At 40.5% G+C, this 21,646-nt stretch overlaps 1 protein-coding gene across 3 annotated transcripts in view; it reads right to left on the minus strand.

The window, feature by feature from the left end:
- The window catches only part of LOC140916053 (uncharacterized), a 258,662-nt gene that overhangs the window by 108,123 nt on the left and 128,893 nt on the right, over positions 1 to 21,646 (minus strand). The gene's annotated exons all lie outside the window — the stretch shown is intronic.

Consider the following 21,646-nt stretch of genomic DNA (forward strand, 5'->3'; position numbering starts at 1 on the left):
CCAGACGGACAGACAGACCAGACAGACTGGGCCTGACAGACTGACCGGACCAACCGACTAGACCGACCAGACCAGACGGACCAGACAGACCGGACAGACAGGACAGACGGACCGGACAAGACGGATGGATGAGGCAGACCAGATGGACCGGACGGACCAGAGACAGACCGAGCAGACAGATCTGTCTGGGCCAGTCCATCTGGTCTGTCCATCCATCTGATCTGGTCTGTTTGGTCCATCTCTCTGTCCGGTCCATCTCTCTGTCCATCTGGTCCATCCGGTCTGCTCCTTCAGTCTGTCTGGTCCGCCCAGTCTGTCTGTCTGTTCTGTCTGGTCCATCTGTCTGTCCCTCCGGTCTGGTCTGTCCCAACTGGTCAGTCCATCTGGTCCATCTGGTGCGTCCGGTGCACCCGGTCCACCCGGTGCATTCATCTGGTCCGTCTATCTGTGTGGTCCATCTGTCCCATCCGTCTGGCCCCATCTGTCCCATCCGTCTGTTCCCTAATGTTGCTAATATGTTTTCCCTCTCTCTCTCTCTATAATAAAATATCCACTATTGCAATTAGTGAACAAAATGCCGGAAAAATGCTCGAGTACAACATACCCTGCACTTCCAGGTCAGAATGTTTGACTAATAGTGAGGATGTAGAAAGTCCTTGATTTTTTTTTCCACCTACAATTCTTTTCTTCATGTTCTTCAAGACATTTTATATTTACAACATACACATACCCAGCTGCTACTTTTATTATTTCCCTTATTCCAGGCTACTTAATTCTAACTTTTTTTATTAACAAAGCTAAACAGGTGTGAAACACCTATAATTTATATTTTGAGTATAGTTACCTAATAATAATAGTTAACCACAGCCTTCTCACAAAGCAAATGCTGTTGAAAACCATGGTTGGGTAACACCATTCCAAATGCAGCTATTTAAAATACATGCATTACACACACAGTTAGGTAGAAAAAAAAGAGAGACAAATAGACACTCAACCAGTGCTCCCCCCCACATGGGCCACTTTCAACTTCTGTTGTTAACTATCTAAAGCTACAAATGAAGGGCATTAAAATACTATTGCATAAACACAATGTCTGTGCCAAGTCTGGACACATTTATTTCCACTTGTTACTGATCACCTTTCATGTACATTTATGGTGCCATATAAATAATAGTGACACATGACTTTGCAACTCATGAGTTATGCTATGTCACCATCACAGCTATAATCAGACCGTTCTGCTTATAATCTAAAATGTTTCATGGGTACCAAAAAAAGGCAAGTTGGAAGGAAAGTCCATCCATCTAAAGATACGCTATATAGAAAAATCATCCATTGTAGTGAAGGGTTAGATATTTAAATTCTGGAGCAATTTGGGCTAAACTGATAACCTCATAAGATTCAATAATCCACATATGGGCAGCACTCTAAACCTGTTGATTTGGGGAACAAAGGTAACTGTAGTAGCATTTCCTGTAGACAATAAATGCCATGGTTTGCAGAAAATAAATCTAATCCTGAACAAGCCCACCGGTATGACGGTAATACCACAAAAGAAGCACCCATTACTAGCATTAAGGTATGCTATGAGTAGTACTTTATGTTAGCAGCGATGCTAGCATCATTTTTCTTTAGAACTATTTAAATAAAAACAATTTGTAATCAGAGGCCAAAGGGAAAAACTGAGACAGAAAAAGGCTTTTAACTTTTACCAGAGTCCTTCCTCCCAGTGCTGTTTGGCTATAAAGAGTCTCCACAGCACAGCTTTATAACCAGAGGGCTGGACACTTTGTTGCTTCTGTAGGCCAAGTTCATTGCACACACAGGGTCTCCTTGTATTCCTTCTTCTCTATTCCTTGTAGTCCTCCCCCTCTCCCCAACCCTCAAGCTATCTATGTGCCACCGTCCCATCCCCTTCTATTTCAGGGACCTTCTGCAACCCACACCACCTCCATCATGCCAGGGACTCTGTCCCCCCCAGTTCCTCCCCTTGGTCCCCATGCCAGGGTCCCCCATACCCTCTCTCCATGCCAAGGGTGCATGTACATTCATTCCCCCCATGTCAGGGTCCCCATTCCCCCACATGCCAGGGGTTGTGTGTGCACTCATCCCCCACACTGTTCATATTCTCCTTCTTTCCTTTCTCTTTCAGCATGTCAACAGTTTAAACTGTATTGTGGGGGCAGAACTATAATAAAGGGCACTGTTATGTTGGAATGTGTTCATGGCTGCCATCACCCAATAATTACAGAGGTGGTTGAAATTGGTATCTCTGCTAACCAGCTGCCAGGGGCTACAAGAGTCCTTCATTTCCTCCTTTTGGTTTTTCTGGTTTCCATCAAAATCAATAGGGTTCTGCCCCTTGATGCCTAGAACATTCCCTGAAATTCTGGAATTGATTAGATGCAGCATTCAGAAGTTATCATGTTACATCCCAACAGAGAAATGCCATCAAGTTGAGTGCCCCTCAAGCTCGGCCAGAAATATAGCTCCTTGTGGGTGCAGAACAAACTGGCAACACAAGACTATGATACATATGGCAATTTCCTGCAATATCCTTGAAAAAAAATCTTATTGAATTAAGTTTAAGTAGGTTTGGAGTCCACTGTATTAAAAATGCAAAATGTATGTATTATTGTGGGTTTGCATGCAACTTCTCTAGGGGACAGAGGTGACAACTGTAAACCCCAGAAAGTGTTATGAACTTCAAAGGACTATTTTAAACAATGTGCCAGACAAGAATGAACTTTTGGGACAAACAAAGTTAACTGGGTTTCTCAGGAAACACCTGGGGAGAAGTGAATGAAAAATTCCACTTCCAGTTCTACAAAAACCTAAATCTTTTGAAGCTATGCCCTGAGGACGCAACCATTGTCTGCTGATTACCTATTCCCAGATTCTGAAAGTTAGAGGCCCAAGCTGTATAAAGGAAAGAATGAATTGTTATGGTTCTTGTTCTGAGCTAAAGCGGTTATGAACTTGTGACCCCAGAAAGACCCCCGTGTGGGGTTTGAAGGACTGATCACCTACCAGAGCACTTGTTGGAGTTGAGGTGTGATCTTTGGTAAGCTTTTTGTTGTTGTTGTTGTTAATATGTTTTCCCTAATACTTCCACCTTAAGAATAAGTGTGCTTGCTTAGAAAGGTCTGTCTGTAATTTATAACTGTGGGTAGTTACAACAGTTCATAGCCTCTGTGGAGAAAACAAAGCACAGATGTAGGCCTGTTTAGGCAGACTGGCTTGCTGGGGAACTCACAGTATAGTCTGGGAACTATGCAACCTGGAAAAACCCTGATTAGGAGGGAGAAAGACATGGGTCTCCACCCAATATATATGACGGCGGGGGAGCTGGAAGCCTAGGCGTAGGTGCCCTTGCTAGACCATGGAGGGGAAATATGGGCTCAGTTGCCCTGAACTGTGACAAAGGATTATAAATATTTAGTATTCAGTCAGTAGTTTGCTTCTTGCCCTTTGATAACTGGAAATAAAATTGCTTTTCTGTTGCATAAAGTGTCTTTCAAATTCAATTGCTTATCTCCTCATTCATTCAAGAAAGAGACCACAGATTTACAGGAATCAGAACCCATGATACAAATATACTATATTAAACATATCCCAGACACCTGAAAAATAATGAAAACAGTCTTGATTTTAACCTTCTGTATCAAGGTATTCTCCAGTGGCCTCCACTGGATCCAGGCTATAAAGAAATTCCAATTATTTTAATTTCTATATATGGGATAAGCATTTAGTTATCAACATCCACCATAAAACACTTTTTAGCTGTTATTGAAGCACTATTACTATGTGGAATTGAATGTGTTTCTACTGTGAACCACACTGTCATTGGAGCAACAGAGGCTGCTTTCTCCATAAGAAATTCGCTTTGCAGATTTGTGTAGTGTGCATACTACGATAGCAGGTGTAGGTTTGTTAGAAAATGCGAAATGAACCACTGTAAAGAGGCTTTTGATGAGTTCTGATGTCTGCTCACTTAAATAAGACACCATTTATGTATTCGGTTTTTACATTGTATAATGAGCTACTATAATAATATTTACCATATTAATTAATTGCACTATAAGAAGCTACAATAAATACCTAAGGAACATTGTGTCTACACTGTGAAAGGTTTACTTTGAAGTGAATACCTGATATTCATAATAAGCTTGTTTGTTTTTCTCAAATACTGAACAATGAGGCCAAGAGAGCTTTGCCTTCTTATAATTCAAGTTCCAATTTTAATTAAAAAAAATTCTTAGGGATGGAAATAGAATTGAGTATTTTTCCCCAAGTGTCACAGATATTAGAAATATTAGTGATGCTATTTAGGATTTCCAATCCAAACATGAATAATAGTTAGGAGACTTTCAGAATCACAAAGCAAAGATGAAGGGGGAACACTGGTCTTGCACGTACACCCAGGAAGAGCGCTCTCAGAGGTGAGTAGATGAGTCAGTCTCCCTCATAACATACATGAGCCATTTGTTTTGCAGCTCATTTCTGAGATAGAAATAGATATGTCTGTAGAGCTTGCTGTCTTTTTGTGGGGCTTAAAATGGTCTCAAAAAAGCACCAGATCTGTGATGGCTCTTCCATGGAATTTCATTACTCTGTGACAAAATGTCAGGGCTTGGGGCTTGTACAATACTGTACTTTTTTCCAATACTGTACTTTTATACTACTTATTTATACTGTAAATTTGTATAACTCATCCCAGAAAAATGTTAGTGCTCCTACTTCTCCATCTGTAACCCTGTGCCACACAGCCTTGTCTTGGGCGAAGGGAGAGAAGAGGGGTCACAAATGAGTTTGGCAGTGTAACCTAATAGATAGAATCATAGAATATCAGGGTTGGAAGGGACCCCAGAAGGTCATCTAGTCCAACCCCCTGCTCGAAGCAGGACCGATTCCCAGTTAAATCATCAATAGATAGATAGATAGATAGAGTAGCAGTTAGACTCAGAAGACCTGGATTCTATTCCTGGTTCTGCTATTAGCCTGCTGGGTGTCCTTGAGCAAGTCACTTCATAACTCTGTGCCTCAGTTTCCCCATCTGTAAAATAGGGATAATGACTAGAGCTATGTGAATAACTGATCTGTTGGTTTACTGACTGTTCCAAAACAATTTTTAAAACAATTCATTTGGGGTTGAATGAAACATTGTTTGACCCAAAACTATACATTTTGTTTTAATTTAGAGCATTTTGTTAAGATTTGATTTTTTTTTAATTCAATTGAAGGATAGTTTAAAATGAAGCATCATTTTTGAAAATGTCAAAACAAAAAGTTTGGGTTTATGAATTTTTTTTATTTAAATGAACAATTCTATGAGACAGACACCAATTTATGAACCATTTGTGTCATCAAATTTTTTTCTGAAAATAAGGCTTTGGCCAAAAATTTCACCCAGCTCTAATAATATTTACCTCCTTTGTAAATTACTTTGAGATCTACTGGTGAAAAACTTTGTATAGTAATAATACCCACCTCTTATACAAATATTTGTGAAAGACAAGTGGAGAAAACAAATTAATACAGCAGAAGCAGTACAATGCACCCCTCAGTTTTGCTGTTAGTTTGGCTTTCATACAGCATTTTTGTCTCCAGTTTGTTAACCTGACATACAGCTCTCTGTTGAGAGAGGCTAAAGGAAAGGGAAAGTAAAAACCATAACACATGGATTGCTGTGTTGTTCCTGGTGGACTGGAGCAACAACATTAGTGCCTTGCTGTTTTTCCTTAATTATTATAATATATTATTGTCTGCTATAGGGAGATCCTTGAAAAAGAAAGTGAGATTTATAGCGCAGTCTAAATAATTCCAGCACATGCTAGATATGTCAGTCATTTGATCTTGCCCCGCATCATGCCCACATTTTACTCATGGTTGCCATGGCTACTAACAAATATCAATGCTTGCCTGTTCTGTGCCATCATAGCATAACTCAGTTGAAAACACAATAAGGCCTTCACTCACAAGAGGTTGGGTTGCACATCCACAATATCAAAACGAGGCAAGAAATAAAACAAAGATCATTCTTCTTTTATGAGCTGTTGTGTGAGAATAGTCGGGCCAGGCATTGTACATCTGACTTCAAGGTTCTTGGTAATAGTGACTGTTAGTGGGATCTAGCCCTACTGAACTAGTCAGTTAACTGAGATTTCACTATACCTAAAACGTAACTTAGCATTAGCACCATTATCACACTCTTTATCATCTGCTTATGTGCTGTACCCCAACAGAATCTTGTTACAGTGTATGTGGCTATGGGTGCACTTGATGGAAACTAGATTTGTATCTTAATCCTTCCCATTTCCCCAACACACACTGTGTTACACAAAAGTGTTAAGAAAGAATTCATAAGCCTAGGTGAGCCCAAGTGGCATTTATTGTGTAACAGCAGTGTAACCAGTCATGGTTTCAAATTAGACAACTCTTGGGTATTGTTCCAAATGAAAGTGTAGTGGTCAAAATCAAAAGACAAGATAGAAAACTTTTGCAAATCCACTTACTAACAGACAGCATTTTAAAAAGCAACATGCCATGCCTCAAAGGAGGCATCCAAATGTTCTGTGACATCATTTGAATTTTCCCCAACTTCTTCAGTAATTATGGATATGTTTACATTCATCAGCCAGTGTGGTAAATATTGGGACCCTGCTGGGTTGCAGGGGAAAGGGAGGGCCGCTTGGGTTTTTGTTTGTTTGTTTTAATATTTGGTCTTCTATTCTGCATGAACTACAAACGTCTTTAACCCACCAACTATGACACTGGTAAGATTGTGACAAGAGAAATAACATGAAGAATGATTTAATAATACTGTATTTATCTCTGTCATAAGTACTACAGGCAAAGTTCCATATTAATAAAATACATATTTTAAATGAAAAAAGAAAATCTCTCTCACACTTGCTTCTAACAGTTCTATACAGTTTAAGAATCACCACTATCTTTGAAATGAGTAGCTTTTGATTTGAAGAAGCTATCTTTTCTTAAAATAGGTTTGTTTTCTAGTACTGTGTCTGTGGGTCTTTAATTCAATGCATACTGGGTAGGTGGGAGTAATGCTTTTAAAAGCTATCATCCTACATACACAAAGATTACATAAAAGAAGGCCAGAGAGCTTGGTCAAACTGCACGTGAGGCATGTCTCACTAAGTGAACCAGCCCCCCCAAATTCAAGAGTTAAGGATGAAACTGCCATTAATTCATCTCATACTGCCAAGATATAGCAGCATGTTTGGTTCAACGAACAATATTGTTCCCTCATATTTGAAAGGATTACTTTGCTCGAGGTAAAGTAATTTAGGCAGATAACTCCCATTAGTTTTGATAGGAGTTCTATAGCTACTTTTTGGCAGTCAAGATAAAACTATAGCCCCTCCTGTGTATACCAGAGATCCTAATTTTGGTTATTTTTAATTTTCTTTCAAAAATCAAATAATTAAGAATCACAGAGTAATGAAACCCAAAACATTAGGGTTTTGGCTTTGACAGAGGAACAGAAAGTATGTGAACTTGCCAACATTTCCTCTTTCAGTTTCAAGCCTAACCCTAAAAATAAGGATTTTTTTTTAATATGTTCCTGAGCTAGTTACTTTGTGTGCCAACTTTCACCTCAAAGAGAGTTTAGGAACAGTCACCTTAAAATACTGGTAAATACAGCAGTACAAAAAATATTCATATATTAGTAGAAAGAATTATGTTTTGCCAGATTCCCATAACACTTCCAAAAAAATGAGGGCAATAGTCTTTCATCACATTGTATAATGAAAAAAGCAATACAACCTGAAGAAAAATAATGACAAGTTTCCTGTATTTTTCCTTCAGAGTGCCATAAAATGTGACTGTTCACATGACAGGGTCGGGGGGTGAGGGGTATCTCTTAATAAAGCTGTATTGTCCTTCAGAACAGCATAGACCATGAAAACAGAGGTTTCCATAGAAAGAATGTTTTTTAGTGATTAGCTAAAGAAATAAGGGCTTGATTCTCTTCTCATATACTCTTTTTTTTATACCAGTGGAGATGCTTCTGATTTACATGAGTGTAAAGGCAGACAGTCAGACCACATGCATGTAAGAAGAACAAGGAGTATTTGCTTTCAGGACTGTAGTAACGCGTACATCCTTTTTAAACATGCAGCAGGGCTAGCACTAGAGACACGTTGTTCTACAGTTACACTCCCCCCAGGGGTGTTTGTGACGGGTGTCCACTGAAACCACACAGAATGGGGAATTAGAACGAACAGCAAAAGCATGTAATCAGACAAAGTGATTGTTCAGCGTCCTTGTTTAATGATTGTCCAGAAAGTGCCAGAATCATTTACCTCCCAGGGCCTCTCTTTACTTAAGTATGAAATATTTTCTGTTAAAATGCACATAGAATTACAAATGAACAGAAAGCATGAACAAAATTAAGTTAAGCATATTGGTTTCTAGCCTTGTTGAAATAAAGTCTGAATTGATGTGTTTCATCTAACTTATCAGTTAAAAGGCATTCTTGATGCCCTCATGTTATCATAATCTCCAAAGCACTGGACAAACAAAGTACATTTGTTTATCATTCTTTCCTGACTAAAGAACTGTGTTTTATTAAAGAGATCAATCACCTGCATACAGTTTAATAGCCTGAGCTGTGCACATAAGGTTAAAAAAAGAGAGAGAAAGAGAGAAACCTGTTTCAATAGCCTACAACTCCCAAAGCATTAAGGGAGCTGTTAAAAAAAAAGTCAGCTGTTTCTTTAAAAATATAAAATTATTCTCAGAGCTAGCAAACCCATTAAAATTAGTAATCTAAGACATCTCTAAATAGAAAAGGGGCTCCAAAGAAACCAGTTCTGATAAACTGACTAGAAACAATTCTATTTGATTACCTCAAAATGAGCCCTATGATTCTAACTGAAGACACAAATACTTTACATCTTTAATACACTGCTTCTCCATTATTGAATTGTACTTACTGTGGAGACAGTCATTTGAGGCTTCCAGCACAGTGATGTAGTAAGAGAACTGCTGCTCTTAATGAAGGGTTCACAGACTGGGGGCCAGAGTTTTGAACTTAATGTCAGAGGCAAAACATATAAAGGGAAAAAAATTGGTGCATAGTATCATATACACAAACACATTTATTATTTCTTATCCCACTCTTGGTATAATATCAAGTATTCTTCTGCCAAGCATATGCTTATACTGACAGATGGCCTTAAGGGACCGATTCTACACTAGTGAACAAGAACTGCATAGCATCCAGAAGCACAAGGATTTCATTGACAGGATGCACATGGAAACATCTGGGGCAGAGAATACTGACTGACAACAAAATTACAATAGTGGCACCAGAGAAGGAAGGAGAACTGGCTGCTCTATGGGAGGAGACTGGCTGCTGGCTACCTCGTGCAGTAGACAGTGCTCCAACCCCCATCCAGGTCTCCATCCATCACGGTCAAGAACAAATGTGGTCTACTGGCAATAGATGGTGAGGAGCACATCCCAACAGCTGAGGTGGAGGAGCCACCTGCCCCAAGACTGGGAAGTTCACAGACACTGCACCCAAGAGGAGGAGATGTAAGGTGCTGGTGGTCAGGAGCTCCGTTCTGAGAGGGATGAAAGCATACACTTGCTGACCTGACATGGTCCATGATGCCTGCAGCCCACATCCAAGACATTACAGAAAAGTTGCTCAGGCTCATCGATCCCTCTGACCACTACCCCATGCAACTTGTCTACGTAAGTGGTTCTCAATCAGCAGTACGTGGTATGCAGAGGTCTTCCAGGGGGTACATCAACTCATCTAGGTACATGCCTAGTTTTACAACAGGCTACATAAAAAACACTAGCAAAGTCAGTACAAACTAAAATTTCATACAGACAATGACTTGTTCATACTGCTCTATATACTATACACTAAAGTGTAAGTACAATATTTATATTCCAGTTGATTTATTTTATAATTATATGGTGTCATAAATATAAAGGGAAGGGTAAACCCCTTAAAATCCCTCCTGGCCGGAGGAAAAATCCTCTCACCTGTAAAGGGTTAAGAAGCTAAAAGGTAACCTCACTGGCACCTGACCAAAATGACCAATGAGGAAACAAGATACTTTCAAAAGCTGGGAGGAGGGAGAGAAACAAAGGGTCTGTGTCTGTCGGTACGCTGCTTTTGCCGGGGATAGACCAGGAATGGAGTTTTAGAACTTTAGTAAGTAATCTAGCTAGGTATGTGTTAGATTATGATTTCTTTAAATGGCTGAGAAAAAAATTGTGCTTAATAGAATGACTATTTCTGTCTGTGTGTCTTTTTTGTAACTTAAGGTTTTGCCTAGAGGGATTCTCTATGTTTTGAATCTAATTACCCTGTAAGGTATCTACCCTCCTGATTTTATAGAGGTGATTCCTTTACTTCTATTTACTTCTATTTCTATTAAAAGTCTTCTTGTAAGAAAACTGAATGCTTTTTCATTGTTCTCAGATCCAATGGTTTGGGTCTGTGGTCACCTATGCAAATTGGTGAGGATTTTTATCAAACCTTTCCCAGGAAGTGGGGTGCAAGGGTTGGGAGGATTTTGGGGGGAAAGACGTGTCCAAACTACGTTTCCCAGTAAACCCAGTTAGAGTTTGGTGGTGGCAGTGGATATTCCAAGGACAAAGGATAAAATTAATTTGTACCTTGGGGAAGTTTTAAGCTTACTTTTACCAGCTTAGGTTAGGAGGTTTTCATGCAGGTCCCCACATCTGTACCCTAGAGTTCAGAGTGGGGGAGGAACCTTGACATATGGTAAAAATGAGAAAGTAAGCAATTGTTCAGTAATAGTATGTTGTGACACTTTTGTATTTGTATTTCTGATTTTGTGAGCAAGTAGTTTAAGTGAGGTGTAACTTGGGGGTATGGAAGACAAATCAGACTCCTGAAAGGGGTACAGTAATCTGGAAAGGTTCAGAGTCACTGGTCTATGTAGGCATTAATGACACTGCCAGGTACCCTGAGCAGATCAGAAATGACTACAGAGCTCTGGGAGCAAAAAGAAGAGCATCTTCATACACCAACTCACCAGCCTAATGAGAGGGCATTAAACTAGGTTCAAAGGGGGCAGGTGACAAAAGCCCAAAGGTAAGCATAAAAATGCTATATGTTGTGAGGGGACTGGAAAATTACAATAGGAAGATAGGAGCAACAAGAGGGAAATCAAGGTGGAGCATCATCAACATCTTAGATGTCTATATGCAAAGCAAGGAATAGGTGGAATAAGCAGGAAGAACTGGAAGTACTAGTACATGAGCTAAATTATGCCTTAATTGGCATCACAGAGACTTAGTGAAATAGATCTCAAGACTGGAATATTGATATAAAGGAGCATAGCTTGTTCAGGAAGGACAGACAGGGAAAAGAGCAAGGAGGTGTTGCAATATACATCAAAAATAAAGACACTTGGTCCAGAAGAAGGTCAGAGGCAGACCAGTTGAAAGTGCCTGGGTAAAGATAAAAGGGGGAGGAGGGTGAAATTGTGATATTGTCACACTGTCTGGAGAGGCTCACGACCATGAGTGCCAACCTCAGGGCAGACTGTCAAGAAACAGGGCAGACACCCCAACCTGGTTGTGTTCTCTATAATTAGATTTCATCAACCCAGGAACAAGTGTGAACTCCTAAAGTACTAGCATTCCTCTTGGACATTCCAGACTCTATCTTGCCAGCCAGGCAAGCTGGATTTAATGACTTTAACAAACTCAGAGAACTGTTGATTGTTAGGTGGGACCCCATGCAAAGAAAAATTGAAGGGATAAAAGAGTTCAGGAGAGCTGACAGTTTCTAAAGGAGACAATATTAAAGGCACAGCTGCAGACTTATTTTTCCTTTGAATCAAGATAGAATAGTGAGACACCAATATGGCTCCATGTAAAGCTCTTTAATGACCTGAAAGTCAAAAAAGAATCCCACAGGAAATGGAAACATGGACAAATACCTAGAAGTATACAAAAGACTAGCACAAGTGTGTAAGCACAAAATCAGAAAGGCTAAAGCACAAAATGAGTTATACTTAGTAAGGGATATGAAACGCAATAATACGTTCTTGAACTGCATTAGGAGCTAAAGAAAGATGAAGGAAAGACTTACTTAGTGGGGAAGGAGAGCTACTAACTGATGGCATCAAGAGGACAGAGGTGTTCAGTGCCTTCACTAAAAAGATTAATGGTGACTAGAGACTCAACACAGTTATATTAATAAGGGGAAAGGAATGTAAGCCAAAATAGGGAAAGAACAGGTTAAAGAATATTTATGTAAGTTAGGTGTATTCAAGTCGGCAGGGGCTGATAAAATTCAGTTTAGGATACTTAAACAACTAGCTGTAGCAATCTCAGAACCATTACCAATTATCATCAAGAACTCATGGGGGACGGGTAAGATCCCAAAGGACTCAAGAAGGGCAAATATAGTACCTATCTTTTAAAAGGGAAACAAAGAGGACTTTGGGAATTATAGACTAATCGAAGTTAGGCTGACACCTGGAAAGATATTGGAACAAACAATCCATTTGTAAGCATCTAGAGTATAATAGGGTTTATAAGGAATAGCCAGCATGGAATTGTCAAGAACAAATCATGCCAAACCAGCCTCATTTTGTTCTTTGACGGGGTTATTGTCTGGCTATGCCAAAAGAATGACAGGAGACATTAGATATGGGTTTAATCAGGCTGCAACTTTATTATTAGATAGATGTCTGGAACTAACCCAGCAGATAAAATGTACAGTGCAGGTGAAAAATTTATGTCCCTCCAGCAGATCCACTGCTGGGTCCCTCCAATTCCAGACAATTTTTTGGGGGGAGCAGGGGCGGCTTCCACCAACTCCCCCACTTTTCATCCAGGCCCCTCCAGCAATTCCCTTTCTGGGACCTTACCGACCAGCCCCCACTCGTAGGAGAGGTTACAGTGGACTATAATGTTGTGGGAGGTTGGCTCCCTGCTGTACCAATCAGAGGGGTCCCCAGCTGCCCCGGCTCGCTCATTTACCTCTCCTTAATTTCTTTTCCAAGCCATTTATCTATTCTTTTATGCCTTAATTTATGGAGTACCTGCACTGAACATCCGCTATACACTTAAATAAAGAGTTGCGACATATGGCCTACCGCCCGTCATGCTTTGCATGAACAGAGCCCACCTGAACCTGCTGCGAGGAAGGCGGAAAAAACCTCCAGCTGCACCTGGCCAATATGGTGGTAAGGGAAAAATTCCTTCCCAGCCCCCCTCGGCGGGGCGGCTAGCATGATGCCCATAGCAGACATAGCTAAACACCCGGCATATTGGTGACCTAAATAGGGAGGATGTGGGGGTGCTGCCCAGCCTGTTCTGAGTGATGCGGAGAGGGTCCAGGCCCTGGCTGACCTTTTTAAACCCCTCATTCCTAGGTGGTGAGTCATCCACCATGCTGACTGTTTTTCCAGCAGTTTTACATCTCCCTTCCTCCCCAAAGCCAGAAAGCATTGCCCTCTTCTCCCAGCAAGCCAGACAAACCCCTCCCTGCTTAAAGTGCAGGGCAGTGACTAGCCTTGAGGATGGGGGGGAAAGCCATAGACATTGATACAGCCTGATTTTAGAAAAGCTTTTAACACAGTCCCATGTGACAGTCTCATAAGCAAACTAGAGAAATGTGGTGCAGATGAAATTACTATAAGGTGTGTGCACAATTGGTTGAAAGCCTGTACTCAAAGAACAGTTTGAGACATTACAGGGTTACCTGAGCTGTCCAGGCTGACTCACTGCCACCTGCTTACACTGTGAAGGAGCCTGTCTGTGGAGAGCATGGGGAACCCTCTCCAACCACTGACAATACAGGAGCCCCGCCCTTTCCAAATGCAAGTGCACAGATTTAATATACCAGTCAGGACACACCTGCACATGTCTATGTTAGATAGGTTTCAGAATAGCAGCCATTTTAGTCTGTATTTGCAAAAAGAAAAGGAGTACTTGTGGCACCTTAGAGACTAACCAATTTATTTCAGCATAAGCTTTCATGAGCTACAGCTCACTTCATCGGATGCATACTGTGGAAAGTGTAGAAGATCTTTTTATACACACAAAGCATGAAAAAATACCTTCCCCCACCCCACTCTCCTGCTGGTAATAGCTTATCTAAAGTGATCACTCTCCTTACAATGTGTATGATAATCAAGGTGGGCCATTTCCAGCACAAATCCAGGGTTTAACAAGAACGTCTGAGGAGGGAGCGGGGGGTGGGATAGGAAAAAACAAGGGGAAATAGGTTACCTTGCATAATGACTTAGCCACTCCCAGTCTCTATTCAAGCCTAAGTTAATTGTATCCAATTTGCAAATGAATTCCAATTCAACAGTCTCTTGCTGGATTCTGGATTTGAAGTTTTTTTGTTGTAATATTGCAACTTTCATGTCTGTAATCGCGTGACCAGAGAGATTGAAGTGTTCTCCGACTGGTTTATGAATGTCATAATTCTTGACGTCTGATTTGTGTCCATTTATTCTTTTACATAGAGACTGTCAAGTCTGACCAATGTACATGGCAGAGGGGCATTGCTGGCACATGACGGCATATATCACATTGGTGGATGTGCAGGTGAACGAGCCTCTGATAGTGTGGCTGATGTTATAAGGCCCTGTGATGGTGTCCCCTGAATAGACATGTGGGCACAGTTCAAATCAGATGTCAAGAATTATAACATTCATACACCAGTCGGAGAACACTTCAATCTCTCTGGTCATGCGATTACAGACATGAAAGTTGCAATATTACAACAAAAAAACTTCAAATCCAGAATCCAGCGAGAGACTGTTGAATTGGAATTCATTTGCAAATTGGATACAATTAACTTAGTCACTCCCAGTCTCTATTCAAGCCTAAGTCATTATGCAAGGTAACCTATTTCCCCTTGTTTTTTCCTATCCCCCCCCCCCCCCCCGCTCCCTCCTCAGACGTTCTTGTTAAACCCTGGATTTGTGCTGGAAATGGCCCAACTTGATTATCATACACATTGTAAGGAGAGTGATCACTTTAGATAAGCTATTACCAGCAGGAGAGTGGGGTGGGGGGAGGTATTTTTTCATGCTTTGTGTGTATAAAATGATCTTCTACACTTTCCACAGTATGCATCCGATGAAGTGAGCTGTAGCTCATGAAAGCTTATGCTCAAATAAATTGGTTAGTCTCTAAGGTGCCACAAGTACTCCTTTTCTTTTTATGTCAGATAGCTGTCAATGATTCTCTGTCCAACTGGGAGGGCATAGCTAGGGGAGTCCCACAGGGGTCAGTCCTGCGTCCTGTACTAGTCAATATTTTCATTACTTACTTGGAGAATGCAATGGAGAGTATGTTTATAAAATTTGTATATGACATGAAAGTAAGAGATGCTGCAAGCACTTTGGAGAACAGGATTAGCCTTTGAAACGACCATCACAAATCAGAGAATTTGTCTAACATCAACAAGATTAAATTCAATACAGACATGTGCAAAGTATTACAGTTGGAAGGGGGAAAGAAAATCAAATGCACAACTAAAAAATGGAGACAAACTAGCAAGTGGTAGTACTGCTGAAAAGGATCTCGGGGTTAGTGATTGCATATTGAATATGAGTCAACAATATGATCAGTGGTGAAGAGGGCTAATATTCTGGGCTGTATTAACAGAAGTATTGTATATAAGACCCATGAGGCAATTGTCCCACTCTACTCCGCACTGTTGAGGCCTCAGCTGGAGTATCGTGTCCAATTCTGAGTACCCCACTTTAGGAAAGATGTGGCTAAACTGGAGAGAGTGCAAAGGAGAACAGCAAAAATTATACAAGATTTAGAAAGCCTTATCTATGAGTCAAGGTAAAAAAAACTGGGAAGGTTTAGTCTTCAGAAAAGACAACTGAAGATGAACCTGATAGTCTTCAAATATGTTAAGGACTGCTATACAGAGGATGGTGATCAATTGTTCTTCATGTTCACTGAAAGTAGGACAAAAAGTAATGGGCTTAATCTATAGCAAAGGACATTTAAGTTAGGAAAAACTTTCTAACTATGAAGGGTAGCTAAATTCTGAAATAGGCTTCCAAGGGAGGTAGTGGAATCCCCATTACTGGAGTCCTTTAAAAATAAGTTGGACCAATACCTGCCAGGGATGGTTTAGGTTTACTTGGTCCTGCCTCAGCACATGGGGTTGGACTTGATGACCTCCGGAGTCCCTTCCAGCCCTACATTTTTATGATTCTATGAACTTTTACCTTTATTTCAAAGGATGATCAAGGATCAGACCTAAAAATATTGACTAAATATTAAAGTCTTGTCTTTTGAGATATCTCCCTCCCCACCCTCCAAACAAGTGTATACCGTTTCCCAAGCCAAAAAAAGCAGGCAAGCAATTAAGATAAGAAGCTGTCCAGCCACCTGCATTTTCATGGGAGAACTTGAACTTTGCTAGTTAACTGAAAAATTCCTGTTCATTCGTTTTTACATTTCTTTCTCATTTTCCTGCAACCTGGCTTTAATAATTACATTATCTGTCTATTTCAGGGTGAAAGTTTCCTTTGAACTAAGGACATAGCCTCATTAAAGCGTAGTGTTCGCAAAGTGACAAGATATACAAACCAATCCACTGGCAGCTATAATCTGAAGCATGAATATAAAAGTCTGAAAGTTAGTGAAGTAAATTTGAAAAGCAGACAAATCAACTACTGGTAGAGGCAGGAGAAAGAAAATATTAAGTTGATCAGTCAGCTCCTCACAGATTTTGAGAATAAAACAGAAAGAAGAGAAGAAACCATCCTTCATCACATATCAGCTGTTCCTGTTGCCAGTGATTATGGCAATATTTCACAGAGAACATATGGCAGTGTTTATAGCCATCAGGCAGCATTTCACAGAGCTGTGACACCATGTGTCCACCAACTAGCCTTCCTGATTGCAATTAATTAGAGAAGAGGCAGGAGGCACTTTTTAAATAATATTAAGTCTCAAAGATGCCTAAAGTTCCAAGGCCCATTTACAAGACTAGGTGACAAGATAAACTATTAAAATTGTAACAAGCCTGGCACAGTGCATTTTCTACAGGAGTACATCCCTGAGGAAAGAGACCTAATAAAAAAATCCTTTAAGGAGACACAGAAAGGGCAGAAGTACAATAAATCATTCAGGCTGATGCTTGGGAAGCCTGCAAAGATAAGGAAATATTTGAAGACCCCTAAAGTGCAATTATATGAAGCAGATTCTGATGAAAAACTGCCAGACTGAAAATTATAAGAGTTGCTTTATAGTTGGCAAAGCCAAGAGATAGCATTTCAGATATAAAATTATATAGGAACCCATTATGTTGGTTACACTTATGCCATGGTGCACTTTATTTTATATATTTCATTAAGTCCTTTTTTTTTTTTAAAGAGAGAATAAGATGTATGTTATAGGTTTCCACTGAGTGACGTGACAGTTTCTTTTTAAGGTTCCTCATTTGCCCAGTCAGAAGCCCACCTGGTTTCCACTCAGATTGGTAGTTCCAGATAACATTCCTAAGGGGTGAAATTCGCCTGTGGTGTGGAAGGCCAGACTAGTCCTCTGCCTCTCTTAAGCCCTGAATAGGTGCAGGGGCACAAAGCAATTCCTATTCAACCCCTTTACACTGTTGTCATGCCAACCCTACACAGACTGGCTCAAAAGGGTGCAGTGGGAATGGGCCAGGGGAATCCATACGTGTACCGATGCTATAACTGGTACAAAGGGGTTGACTGAAACTTAATGCTGTGGCCCAAGTCAAGTGTTAGATTTCACCTGTAAGACTTCTCCAGACACCAACTTTTCCCTGGTATACAATTTTTTAACAATATGTTGTTATACTAGGCTTCCAGAAATGTCAAGTTTTATTATTAAAGTCTCTCCTGCAGGCATTTTGAGACACAGAAAATACAAATGTGATTGCTAATTATAAACCATTTTCCCTCTAGTTCTTAAAGTCAAAATATGAGGTTAGGTAATGCCCATGTTGGCTCTCATAAGGGCAATTTAATGGCCACACTTCAAAGTCCATGTCTTTAATTGTGGTACAGTAATTTGGGATTTGTTCTCATAGATGTGACATGACAGAAAATGCAAGCCATGTTTAAATGGATGTCAGACTGTTTTGATAGGTAAAATCTTTCCGTCAGCACTGAAAAGACTATTTTAAAATTCCAGAGGCAGCTCTGACACCAATCAGCAGCTAAAAATGAGCCACCATTTCACCCACCACTAAGCTCACATGATGACAATAGGATAACTTAAAAAAAACAACAACAAAAAACAAATAAGGATAAAATGACAGCTGGCAACTTCACCATCCTTATCTACACTTTTCTAGGAGCAGAGTTAATATTTTGAGCTGTGCACAGAATGTAGAAAGCTTTCAAGTTTTGTACTCAATCAAGAAAGTTTCCAAATTTGTGAAGCTGACAGCTGCCACTGACTAGAACAGCTCTACTAAAGTTCCCAGCACAACTTATGCTGGGCTCACTAAATTAGAATTTAAGAGACTCCTCAATCCTCCATTCTAACAAAACTATAATGTAGTTGTGTCAAAAGGTGCTCCACTCACCGCTGTGGCACCTCCTTGGGGCTCATCTGGCTCCCCACTGGTTTAACAGCTCCTCTGATGGGTTCCCAGCCAAGCCCTTGTCCCAGTCTCTCACTCAGTGGCCTCTCACCTATGCCACAAACTGCAGCACTTCCTTTCTGCGGCTTGGTCCTCCAGCCAAGTCACTACAGTTTCCCCCCTTTCATGGTATCAAAGTCTCTCTAACCAAAACGCCTCAGGCAGTCTTCAAAGGCCACTGCCATCCCCATGCCACTCCCCCAGTGGCTAGTAAGGGAACCCAGGATCACACTCTACACTGGGTTCCAGCCTAAGGACCCTACAATCAGAAGCTATGGTCCATGAGACCTCAGCCGTACTGCTATTTTCCCTAGACTTCTTCCTACTCCTTTCGCTCAACCCTGAGAGTGACTAATGACTATCTCCCCCACAGCACCCTCTTTCTGCTCTCCTCTCCTCTCTCTGGCTGTACACCAGCCCAGCTGGGCTTCAGGGTCAATTAGGGCTGTATAGGCAGCCTCCCCCACCCCCAGGGGCAGCCCATCCTGTTAAATAGCCTCTTCTGAGTCACTTTAACTCCTTCAGGGGTCATATGGGGTGAACACTCCATCACAAACCACTAATAAAACATGTTTCAAATACATCACAGACAATATTTTCATACTATATATTTCTTAATAGCTACAAGTAACTGCTGTCTGATATACCACATGCCAGCTGAGGTACCATATTTACAATATTACCCCATTATTTATTATTTTATAACACCAGTGCAGCAGTGACTGGTAATCAAGGACTAATGGGGATAAGCCTCACTAATTAAATCCCCTCTTATTTTTTGAAAGAAAAGAAAGACTTCCTACAAGATACCTTCTCTCTCAGTGCAGTCTGTGGGGAATGGGCTGTTCAGGCAGATACTGTCTTGAGACCTTGAGTGCAGTCCAAGGAGGGAGGAACTGGTCGTCGTATCTAGCTCTACAACTGCAACTGCAGCAACATGGCATGCAGTCATGGAAGGAAGGGGCAGGTAATTTTGAGCCATTACTGCTACATCTATATTACAAGCTGGGGTGTGATTCCCCTCTCACGAGCACAGTCACACTAGCTCTAATCCAGCTAGTGCAAGTGTAAATAGCAATGTAACCAGGGTAGCACTGATTGTGGCAGCAAAGGCACAACTGAGCCATGCCAAGTACAAACCTGCCTGAAACCGTTGGGTACGTACTCAGCTCAGTTGTGCCTCACCTGGTGCTGCTACCAGGGCTACACTGCTATTTCTGCGTGGGCTAGCTGGATGAGCACTCATGTGGTGACTATGTGTATATGAGCAGGGGAATCACACCCCTAGCTCGTAGTGCAGACATAGCCTTAGGTTATGCCTACATTGTAAGTGAATGGTATAATTGCAGCATGGATAGGTATACCCATGTTAGCTTTAATCTAGCTAGCATGGGTAACAATATCAGACCACAGTAGTGTGGTGGCAGTCTTCAGCACTGGCTAGCAACCATGGGACAAGCTCTCCAAGGTATGTTTATGCTCCCTCTGGGAGGTGTGATTCTGAACCCAAGTAAATTCACAGGTTCAGGGTCAGAAAGGACCATTGTGATCATCTAGTCTGGCCTCCTGTATAGGTCATAGAACTTATCCAAAATAATTTCTAGAGCATATCTTTTAGAAAAAGTGTCCAATCTTGTTTTAAAAATTGTCAGTGATAAAAAATCCACCAAGAACTTTGATAAATTGCTCCAATGGTTAATAATCTTCATTGTTAAAAATTTACATCACAGTTCCAGTCTAAATTTGTCTAGCTTCAAATTCCAGCCCTTGGATTGTATTATACCTTTGTCTGATAGATTGACGAGCCCATTATGAAATATGTGTTCCCCACAGAGATACTTATAGACTGTAATCAAGTCACCCCTTAGCGTTCTGTTTGTTAAGCTAAATACATTGAGCTCTTTGAGTCTATCACTATCATGTATGTTTTCTAACAATTTAATCATTCTTGCTGCTTTTCTCTGAACCTTCTCCAATTTATCAACATCTTTCTTGAATTGTGGACACTCGAACTAGTATCAATTACACCAGTGCCAAATACAGAAGTAAAATATCTTGAGTAGGGGTAGAAAGGTTATCTTGCTTATGCATCCTGGATCTGATTAGCCCTTTTGGACATATTGTGACATCGGGAGCTCCTGTTCAGCTGATTATCCACTGTGACTCCCAAACCTTTTTCAGAGTCACTGCTTCACAGGATAGAGTTCTCCAAGCTGTAAGAATGGCCAACATTCTCTGTTCCTAGGTGTATATATTTACATTCAATGCTATTAAAACATATATTGCTTGCACCCAGTTTACCCAGCATTCCAGATTGCTCTGTATCAGTGACCTGTCCTCTTCTTTATTTACTACTCCCCCATTTTGCATGTCATCGGCACTCTTTATCAGTGATGATTTTATGTATTCTTCCAAGTCATTAATACAAATGTTAAATAACATAAGACCAAGAACCAATCCTTGAGGAACCCCACTAAAAACATACCCTCTTGATGATGATTTTCCATTTAGAATTACATTTTGAGATCAGTTAGCCAGCTTTTAACCCATTAAATGTGTGCAGTGTTAATTTTATATTGTTCTAGTTTTTTAATCAAAATGTCATGCGGTACCAAGTCAACTGACTTACATAAGTTTAAGTATATTACAACAACACTGTTACCTCTTCATCCAATCTTGTAATCTCATAAAAAAATCACATTAGTTTGACACAATCTGTTTTCCATAAACTCTTGTTGATTGGCATTAAATATATTACCCTCCTTTAATTCTTTATTAATCGAGTCCCATATCAGGTGTGCAATTATCTTCGCTGCGATTGATGTCTGACTGACAGGCCTAGACCCTTTTTCAATACTGGCATATTAGCTTTCTTCCAGTCTTCTGGAACCTCCCCAGTGTTACAAGACTTCTGGAAAATCAATAGGAATTGTCCAATGAGCTTCTCAGCCAGTTCTTTTAAAACTCTTGGATGAAAGTTATCCAGACCTGCTGATCTTGAAATGTCTAACATTA

The sequence above is a fragment of the Lepidochelys kempii genome, chromosome 8, assembly GCF_965140265.1.
Source record: "Lepidochelys kempii isolate rLepKem1 chromosome 8, rLepKem1.hap2, whole genome shotgun sequence".
Classification (NCBI taxonomy): Eukaryota; Metazoa; Chordata; order Testudines; family Cheloniidae; genus Lepidochelys; species Lepidochelys kempii.